Raw genomic sequence first — 10,858 nt, forward strand, 5'->3', positions numbered from 1 at the left:
TCCTTCCCTCATGGATATGACCTAGCCTACAATGCCATAAGTATGCACTGTTCATCTCATCTCGTTTCCTCTTGGACACACTTACATTCATGATATGTGGAGCAGTGTCCCGCATAAACAAACCATTATACAATTATCCTCTTGTGATGATCTCATCATCTAATAATATTGAACAACCATTGTTCTCAAAAACTAATTTACATCCACCAACTATCAAATATGAAATGGAACTAATGTTTTTGATAATAGAAGGAACAAAATAGCATGCATCCAATGCAATAATAGCTCCACCAAGCAAATATAGGACAACCTCGCCAATAGCTACTCTAGCAACTTTTGCTTCAATGCCCTTCTTGAGGTCCATCTCGCCTCTCGCCAATCTCCTAGGTCTTGCCAAAACCTACAATGAATTACAAATATGATAAGCACTACTGGTATCCAATACTCATGTGTTATCATAAGAGTCTAAGAAATGGAGACTGATCATGAATGTACCTGAAGCTTCTCCAAGCTTATGTACAGTGCCTATCTTTGCTGTAGTGAAATCATTGACCTTTGTCCTTTGTCGGGTCTTTCTTAACAACCTTTACTTTACCCGGTCTGACCTTGCCCTTACCCTTCTTAAGGGACTTTTTTGCTTTTCATTTTTTTCTGGCCTCACTAGTATAAAGAATTGGCTTCTCTTTCTTGATAGTGCTCTTTGCTTCCCTCAACATGTTGAGGAGCTCATGAAGAGCTACCTCATGCTTGTTTATATTCAAATTCATTATGAATTGTGAAAAGAATTTTGGCAGGAACTGAAGCACAAGATCCACACATAGGTCATCCTTTAGGGTCATTCCTAGACCTATGAGTTTCTCTATCCACTTAATCATCTTTAAGACATAGTTCTAAACTGGTGTCCCCTCAATCATCCTGACACGAAAGAGACTCTTGGATATCTTTTATCACTAAGTCTTTCCCTATTCCTCAAACAGTTTGCGGAGATGCAGGAGAATGGATCTAGCATCCATCTTTTCATATTGTCTCTGTAACTCTAGATTCATAGAGCCCAACATGTGACACTGAATAGGAGTGGAATCATCTATGTACTTCACGTAGCGAGTGATCTCTTCCTCGCTTACCCCTTCCTTGGGCGTAGGCATCACTGTATCAAGGACATATGTGATTTTCTTCATTGTGAGAACAATTCTCAAGTTGCAGAGCTAATTATTATAATTCAGACTAGTAAGGTGGTTGACATCAAGTATGCCACGTAAGGTATTTGAAAGCGACATTTTCTGAAAATAAAGATGTAGCAGAAATAAATAACATGTAGATTTTGCAGAAAAATAAACAATCAAGATATGGACTTCTATCTTAATATGCTCCCATTATTTTACTAGTGAGTCACGCGACACCCTCAACATGTGAAACGGAAGTCTTTGGTAGACTTCTAGTGGGGATTAGGATCCAATCAGCATCTTAGTGTAATCTCGAGGGACTCGACCAATCACACTAAGCCCAAAAGGTAGGCAACTCTTGCCGATCATAACTCCTTATGATTTCTGTCCTATCGGCCTTCAAACCACTATGGTCTCAAGGGACTCAACCAACCATGATGTTCGGTTAAGTCAACACCATCGTTACAAGATGAGTCTGATTCGATGATATACCCTCAAGAGACTCGACCAAGCAAACCATGTCCTCAGGTCACCGGTGACATCTCTATATCTTAGGCAAAATAGTGAATCGTGATATAGGTGAGCCTCGAGGGACTCAACCAACTCAACCTACATCGAGAATCGGTCCCTACCTATAATGATGGAAGGCCACGTGGGTTAATCTAATTGTCTCACGTTTACTGACTTAATATTATTGAGAGAGGATATTTCAATTTGGTCTCCTAATATGATGTGTCACACATATACATATTTAATATATATCTACATCGCATGTAAATACATATATATATCTAGTAGGTGTACAAGCAATCACACATCACATGAATAATCGCACCAGATGATCATGGACCATAACTTTGTTGAATCTCGGATTTTGATGATGAAGTCAATTTTCATTTGTTATCTAATCTATATGTTGAGATAAGTGTGCAGGATTAACTACGATGAAAGTAAGATATGCAGCAGGAGTTACGCCGGAGTCAAGACAATGATCACGTTGGGAGTTCGAGAGTTCGACGGAAGTTCGGACAATCGTCGGAGGTTCTGCGGGAACAAATCCGAGTAGTCCATGAGCTTGCCAAAGAAGCTCGTCGAAACTCGCCAAGTGGATCGTCACAAGTCTAGGAGTCTGCCGGAAGTCCACAGGAGCATCACCGAGGGTTCATCGGATGATCGACGGAAGTTCGCCGGAAGCTCGCCGGAAGAAGCGATTGACGCATCGGAACAAGTTGCAGTAAATGTCCTAGAAAATATCGTAGTTAGCACAATGATTAAGTTGGAAATGGGAGGTGATCCCATTAACTTAATCTTGGGGCAATTGGGCCCCTGAAAATCCCAAATTGGGATGAATGGATCAACCCATTCGGACCCTGATTTCTGCCAGGCGGTTGAACCGCCCAAGCCAGGAGGTGGCACCGCCTGGGCTAAGTCTCCGAGCGAGACTAGGTGGTGCAACCGCCCCAGCCAGGAGGTGGCACCGCTTGGGCTCAGTCTCCGAGCGAGACTGGAAGGTGCAACCTCCCCTGACAGAAGGTGGCACCGCTTGAGCTCGGTCTTCGAGCTATGGCAGGAGGTGCAACCGCCTCAGTCAGGCGGTGGCACCGCCTGAGCTCGGTCTTTGAGCTCTGGCAGGAGGTGCAACCGCCCCTGACAGGAGGTGGCACCGCCCAGAGGCTCAGTCTTAGAGCTCTGCCAGGCGGTTCAACCGCCTCAATCAGGAGGTGCAACCGCCAGATCCCGGAATTTCGGGAATTGATAGTTTTGAGCTCCAAATTCAAACTGGGTTGGGGCCTATAAATACCCCACCCATTCAGCACTGAAAGGGCACTTAACATACACCGAAATCCTTATCTTGTTCTGTGATTTTTAGAGCTCAAAATTGTTGTAAAGGCCAAAAGTTCTTCTCCCTCTTTTCTTCCAAGTTCTGCGCTTTAAACAGAGGAGAGAAAATTCTGCAAGGGTTGTCTCCGAAGCCCGTCAAAATGAGTCAAACTGTAAAAGGGTGGTTGGCCTTTGCCTATTGAAGGAAGGCCTCTAGTTGACGTCGGTGACCTCGTCGGTGGAGGAAGCCAAAAGTGGAGTAGGTCAAGATTGACTGAACCACTCTAAATCGCAGTTTGCATTTACTTTGAGCATATTATCTTTATTGCAAACCTCCTCAAAAGCTTACTGCTTTTTGCGCATATACGATAGGGTTTCAAGCTTTACACTTTTCGAATCGGCGTTTAGACGTAAATCAGTTTTATTGTACGATCATCATATTTCTGTTTGCGTTTACATTTTGATTTCTATCATAACTGCAAACTGCCTTTATATCCTTGCTTAAACTACATCTCGCTTTATCAAGTGATTTATGAATCAGCATTTAGACATAAATCAGTATTTTCGTACAAATATCATATTTCAGTTTGCGCCTACTATCTGATTAGAATCATAACTGCAAACTACATTTATATCTTTGTTGCATCTCGCTTAAACAAAAGTTAAAGTGATTTACGAATCGGCTTTTTTACCAAAATCACTTTTAATGAACAAACGTAGTTTTTATTTTAATCGTAGAAGGTTTTCCGCTGCGCTAATTCACCCCCCCCCTCTTAGTGCTCTTGATCCTAACAATTGGTATCAGAGCGGGGTTAACTCTCAAACGGATTAAAACCCAAGAGAGATGGCATACGCCGGAAACCAAGAGGGCCATTCTATTACACGTCCATCCATGTTCAATGGGATGGACTACACCTATTGGAAGACCCGAATGAGGATCTTTCTTATTTCTATGGATTTTGAACTTTGGAATCTTGTCGAAAATGGATTTTCGAAGTCTTCTCTTCCAATGATCGATTGGAATGAATTGGAGAAGAAGGCTTTCGCTTTTAATGCAAAGGCTATGAATGCCTTATTTTATGCGCTTGATAAAAACGAGTTCAACCGTGTTTCGGTTTGTGAAACCGCATTTGATATTTGGCACACACTCGAAGTGACTCACGAAGGCACAAGTAGAGTGAAAGAGTCAAAAATCAATCTTTTGTTACATTCTTTCGAACTTTTCCGGATGAAACCGAGTGAGACTATTGGCGACATGTTTACCCGTTTCACGGTTGTCGTCAACGGTCTAAAAGGACTCGGAAAAAGTTTTTCGTATTTTTAGCTCGTAAATAAGATTCTAAGATCCCTTCCTAAGAGTTAGGATCCTAAAGTCATTGCTATTCAAGAGTCGAAAGATCTAAACAACTTCCCTCTTGAAGAACTAATCGGGTCATTAATGACCTATGAGATGACTTGCAAAGCTTATGAAGGGCAAGAAGACATCCTTCCAAATAACAGGAAGGATATGGCACTTAGAACTTCAGAAGGCCACTTGAGAGAAAACTCAAGTGATGAGGACTGTGATGATGACTTGGCACTTCTAACAAGAAAATTTAAAAAATTCATTAAAAGAAACAAGTTTAAGAATGACAAAAAATAAACTTGAACCTAAGAAGGACTAAGTTATTTGCTATGAGTGCAAAAAGCCGGGACACTACAAGAGTGATTGTCCCCAAGTCAAAAAGAGAACATCAAAGAAGAAGGCACTCAAAGCAACATGGGATAACTCGAGCGCGTCTGAAGAAGAGGAGTCCAACACCGAGCAAGTTGCTCATTACGTCTTAAAGGCCATCGGAGAGGAGGTAACGAATTCAATAGATGCAGATTTATCATTTGATGAATTATTAAATGCCTTCTTTGACTTATTTGATGAATGCAAGATTATTAATAGAAAATATAAATTGCTAAAAAAGGAGCATGATAGTCTTACTTGTAATTTCGATAAGTTAAAAGCTAAATATCATGATAGTTTAGGTTCATGCATAAAATGCCATGATCTAGAAACTCTCCAAAAGGAAAACTTGCTACTTAAGGACACCTTGAAAAAATTCGAGGTTGGTAGCAAGTCCTTGAACATATTCCTTGCAAACAAGGGTCACGTTCCTAAAAGAAGTAGAATCGGATTTGTGAGAAGTCCTCACCAAAATCCAACCACCTTCATAAAAGGCCCCATCTTACATGTTCGACACCAAGACAAATACAACTTTTGTTGCAAACTTGGACACAAAACGCATTATTGTCCATTCAAGAAAATTAGTCCGAACAAATTAATTTGGGTTCCTAAAGGAACAATGATAAATTATATGCAATAAATAAACAATGTAGATCTATTTTTGAGGCACCCAAAAGCAAATGGGTACCTAAAGATCATCCTTTCTTATAAAGACATAAAACATCTTAAGCCGGGAGCAAGAAATAATATCCTACTCTTTGGATTCTCGATATTCATGACCCAAGATCCAAAAAGAACTCGCGATGCTCTCTAGCCTAAATAACAGAAGAAGATTAGAAAATTAAAATTATAAATGCGATATGGATACAATCCTATTTGATCTCTCAGAATTGGAAACCCATGGTTCTCACTTCACATATCATCTAGATTTTTGAACTCATTGATTTTATCCGTTCGTTACTTTCGAATCCAACTATATCATGAACTTACTAAGTTTGTCATGAACTTGCAAGACCTAAACAATCTGTCACAAACATGTGCACGACATTTAGAGTATGCACGTCACAAGATCTATCTTGATCATGCAAAATTTCTTATCTTACAATGAAAAATTCTTACGTAATTACGTAAGTAAAGTTGATTGCTCTGAATGAAAATTCTTCTCAAGTAAAATACATTCAAATCAGATCACACTGCAGTCAGAACAAGTGCTCACCGCCTGCAGGCGGTGGCACCTCCGGCTGTCACGTGTTGCAAGCGGTTGCACCACCCCAGCCAGCGGTGCAACCGCTCGCAACTCTACCTCTTTTTAACCCGAGCTAGGGCCGGCGGTGGAACCGACCCCAACTCACTCCCTTCCCCTCTTTAGTCTTCCAAAGCTTCGCCACCTCCATTTCACCCCTCATAGCATCCCAAATACTCCTCATTTTGAAGCAAAAGATCAACAATCTCTCCTTCTATTGAAGATCTCACTAAGGTATTCTCTAAGAACCCCTTAAATTTTGTTTTTGATACATTTACTCTTGCTCATTACTATCCTCTTAAATAGCAGTAGTTATGAGGTCTAGAAGATCCTCGAGGGACAAAGGGAAGAGGAGATTAGTGGAAGATTTTGATCTTACCCTTTTCGATTCAAAATATCATGCTGAAAAGTTTTCCTCTTTCGAACTTAGGAGTGTCAATAAGGGAAAACATGTAGATTTAAATGAACTAAGAGACTTAGAGACAATCCATTGGTTTGCAAACTTAGATCTACTCCCTATTTTACAAATTAGTGAACCCATCTATCCAAGACTTGTTAGATTATTTTACAACAATATACAAGTAGATGAAGAAGAAAGAATGTCTACCTATCTCTTAGGACAACACATCTCCATTACGGATAAATTCATTTACGATATGATAGACATTCCCATAAAAAATAGAGGACTCTACTTTAGTGGATCATGGGATGATGAAACTGTTGGGACAACATATGTTGAAGCCTTAGGAACAATTTTCGCCAATCCCAACTTAGCATTTGTTCCTAAAAGTTGTGAACATCTACTACCATTAAATACTAAGGTACTTTATCATATCCTAACTAGCATCATTCTCTCTAAACAATATCATCATGATGAAGTAAGCCAATTAGAATTAGGAACTATGTATTGGATCATGAAAGGACATGACATCTGCCTTGGTTATCTTATCCAGCAAAATATGTTAGAACTATCTAAGAAAGACATGATGCTTCCATATGGTGGTATAATCACTAGAATACTGAAAGCATACGATATTCCAATACCACAGGAAGAAGAAGTAATAAAAGTAGATAGGTTTAGCATAATAAATAAAAATCTACTTCACCGATTAAGATGTGTTTATAGAAACGGTAACTAGGTTAGAATGCCTAGAAGAACCGATCCCCCTCAACCTGAACTAGAACCGGAAATACCAGTCTTTAGGGGTACTCAATCTCCTCCGATCTATCCCTTTGAGGAAACACATTCATTTGAGCAAGCTCCTGCATCATCTGTCGAAGATATTGGGATTTGGATGGACCGATTTGAACAAAGATAAGAACGGCTTGAACATCGACAAGATCAAATCCTATCTGAGCTGCGACAAATTCATCGACAATTTGACTCTTTATTTAGGCATTTTAATTTTCCACCTCCTGAATGAGCTTATATGTGTATTGTAAACTCTTTATGTTACTCACTATGATCACAATGCCTTGTGCCTTGATCTTTGATATGGTTACCTGATGTATTTATTTGTGAGCAGAGTTACAAACATCACTCATTGTTTAATCTCGTTACTCACTATCGGATTTTACATCGAAATTAAATGTTTTTTAAAACCTTGTGTCTTGGTTTCCATGATTTGTGAAAATGATATACCAATGCAGTTGATGCGTCATGTTATTATATTGCCATAATATTAAACATCAACTAGCTGATATTTTTACAAAACCTCTAAGTGAAGAACAATTTGATTTCATAAGAAGAGAATTAGGAATGTTGATGTGTCCGAATACATAAACTAGTTAAAATTATTTTTCGGACTTTATTGAATGATCAAATCACTTGATTGCCATCACATGCCTAAATAACATGTTGGAAATTATGTGTTGAATATTTCCATAACAATAAGCATGTTTTGTCTTCATGATTATATAGCATAGTCTTGTCCGAATGCATGAAAGTGTTAATTTCATTTTTGGATTCGCTTAACAATTGGTATCCTAAAAATCAAATTTTCTCATACACTTTTTTTTTAGTAAGTAAAAGTAAATTGATTATGTGTAAAGTTTCTACAAATAGCTTTATCTATACAAGTCATAGACAAAGCCAAGTAACTCATAGAGTGCGAATGCGATAGTTATGACTACACATGCTGTAGACTATAACTCATAATTATAGTCAACATAGAAAATGTTTATCCAGATATATCAAAACTACCTGTAGGTACATGATTTGGCATCATTCGCAAGATCTTTAGCTAATAGTAAAATTAAATTTGATAAAAATATCTTTTTCTCTTTGGGTAAAGTGCTTCATTTTGAGATCTTGCTCCATACAGGATCTTGAGTCACTAATAATCTCTTTCAAGAGCTGAGCATTGTTTGTGTGTTGACATTCAAAGATTATGTTGCATCTCTCCTTCCACATCCACCAAATAGCGCATCTGAAAGTAACCTTTGCCAGTTGTGTAAGAGGCCCTTTTCTTGAGAAACATTGCATGAGGTCGCCTAGTTCTTGGTGCAAGTTTGGTTGCGGCAGTCTATTGAGTTCAAATCGCTGGAGAATCTCCTTCCATATCCATTTTGTATAATCACAAGCAAAATAGAGGTGGTCAACAGTTTCTTCTTGTTGCATACAAAGGGAGCATCGGTTAACATGATAGATACCTCTTCTTTTCATATTGTCTATTGTAGGTAGTTTATTGAGAAGGGCCTGCCATGTACATAAGGAATGTCTTTGTGATCCCGATCGATCCCATGTCCAACTGCTTGGGACCCACTTGTTATTTCTTTGCCTAATTTGATTCCATACGTATGTGGCACTAAATTTGCCATTGTCATGAGGCCAAATAAATATATCTGAAGAGTTATTCCTGATTGGAATAGCTATAATAGTCGGCCAAAGTGATAACATTTCGGGAGAAATAGGATTAGGGAGACACCAGGTACCGTTAGCAATGAACTCGGAAACCTTCCAATCTTTGGGAGCCCCAAGATCTTTTCGTATTCTGTCGCCATATAATTGAAATATACTCTTCCCATTCACCTAAGGATCGTACCACATATTAGTACTAGTTCCAGAAGAGATTGCATAAGAAATGTGTTTGATTAGCCAATTCCTTGCCTTTAAAATTCATTTCCAAGCTGTAGAGTGGTATGTTCTTGTTGAAATTTCCCAGATTGATTCCTTTGAAAGATACCTGGTAGAAACCCAATGTGACCATAAGGAACATTTGTTTTGCAAAAGATCCCACAATTGCTGTATCAGACATGCTTGATTCCAATCTCTAGTATTTCTCAAGTTTAGCCCCCCTTCATCTTTCGGTTTGCAAATGCTATCCCAATTTACCATATGCATTGTCTTATCATTTATGTCATTCCAGAAGAAGTTCATTAATAACCGTTCAATATCTTGGAGAAGTCCAGCATGCAGAAGAAATGCATTACACCAATATATAGAGTAGGAGTGCAATACCGAACGGATGAGTTCGAGTCGTCCTGCTTTTGATAGAAACCTATTTTTCCAAGAAGAAATTTTATTCTTTATTTTTTGCAAGATAGGCTGACAGTGGGTTTTGTGAATGCCTGTGGATATGAGCGGGAGACCCAAATAAGGAACTGGCAAGCTTCCCTCACTAACCCCCAAAGTTTGTGCAATAAAGACCTTATCCTCAACGTAAGGGCTCATATATACTTTACTTTTACTTACCAAAAAAAAAAATATATATATACTTTACTTTTCGTATGATTTAACTGAAGTCCAGAAACCATACCAAAGTCATTCATAATAGTAGCCAAGTTCTTTACTGAAGTTGGTTCATTTTGGAGAAAGATAAGTAAATCATCTGCAAATTTTATATGTGATATATGAATAGAACCAGCAATGGGTGCCTTAATGCTGCCATTTAAGATTGCGTGTTCCAACATACAACTAAGTCCTTCCATCGCAATAGTAAAGAGATACGGAGAGAGTGGATCACCTTGTCGGATGCCATTTGTGCTCCCAAAAAAACCAATAGGTGAGCCATTAAAGAGTATCGAAAACTTTGGAGTTTCTAGGCAATATTGAATCCAATTAACCCATTGCTGTGGGAAGTTCATAGATTTTCTCATACACTTATTATATGAAAAATATTTTTCTGAAATAGATTTGATGAAATGATTCCTGCTTATGAATTCCATCTTGAATTATGGATGATAGTGTTTTTACTTGCAAAGATTTGTTTCACATACATATCTTGATACCTGTAAAAATGAAGCATGATTCAATCTCTCATCGATTTTAACTTCATGATTTAATCTCTCATCGGTTTTAACTTCACTCAAAGTAAACTCACAAATAGCTGGTATCACAAATGGCCTTCCTCCTTCATGCGAAAAGATTATAACAAATAAAAAGGAAGAAGTATTCAAAGCGATTTACATATCATGCTTTCCTTTATATGCTTGTACAATTGATTTCCTATCACTTACTATTGGAAAATAACTTGAACCTAGTAAAGGCATGAACGACTATCACACTTATGCTCAAAATTTGCATATATTGTTCTCCTGGTATCATAACTACCATGCTTTTTATTGATGACAAAGGGGGAGAAATATATGTGTATTAATGCCATGCTTGCATCACCAAGAGATATATGAATAGATGCTATGATTGCTATAATTTGCATTATGCCTTGTTTGTATCGTGTCAAGATATCAAAAAACTTGCATCGTAATTTTACGTATTGATATTTTACCATGTGATGAAATGCTATAATTGCTAAAACATTTGAAATGTGTGCATCATGTAATGATATCAAAATCTTACTTCGTAGTTTTACATGTTGATATATGATGAATTGCTACTATTACCATCATTTAAACTTGTAATGTAAAATTTGAAAATGAATGTCAAGCCTTGACATCATCTTCAGAGAGATACATCAT

The sequence above is a fragment of the Musa acuminata genome, chromosome BXJ2-4 (genome assembly GCF_036884655.1).
Source record: "Musa acuminata AAA Group cultivar baxijiao chromosome BXJ2-4, Cavendish_Baxijiao_AAA, whole genome shotgun sequence".
In the NCBI taxonomy this organism is placed as follows: domain Eukaryota; kingdom Viridiplantae; phylum Streptophyta; class Magnoliopsida; order Zingiberales; family Musaceae; genus Musa; species Musa acuminata.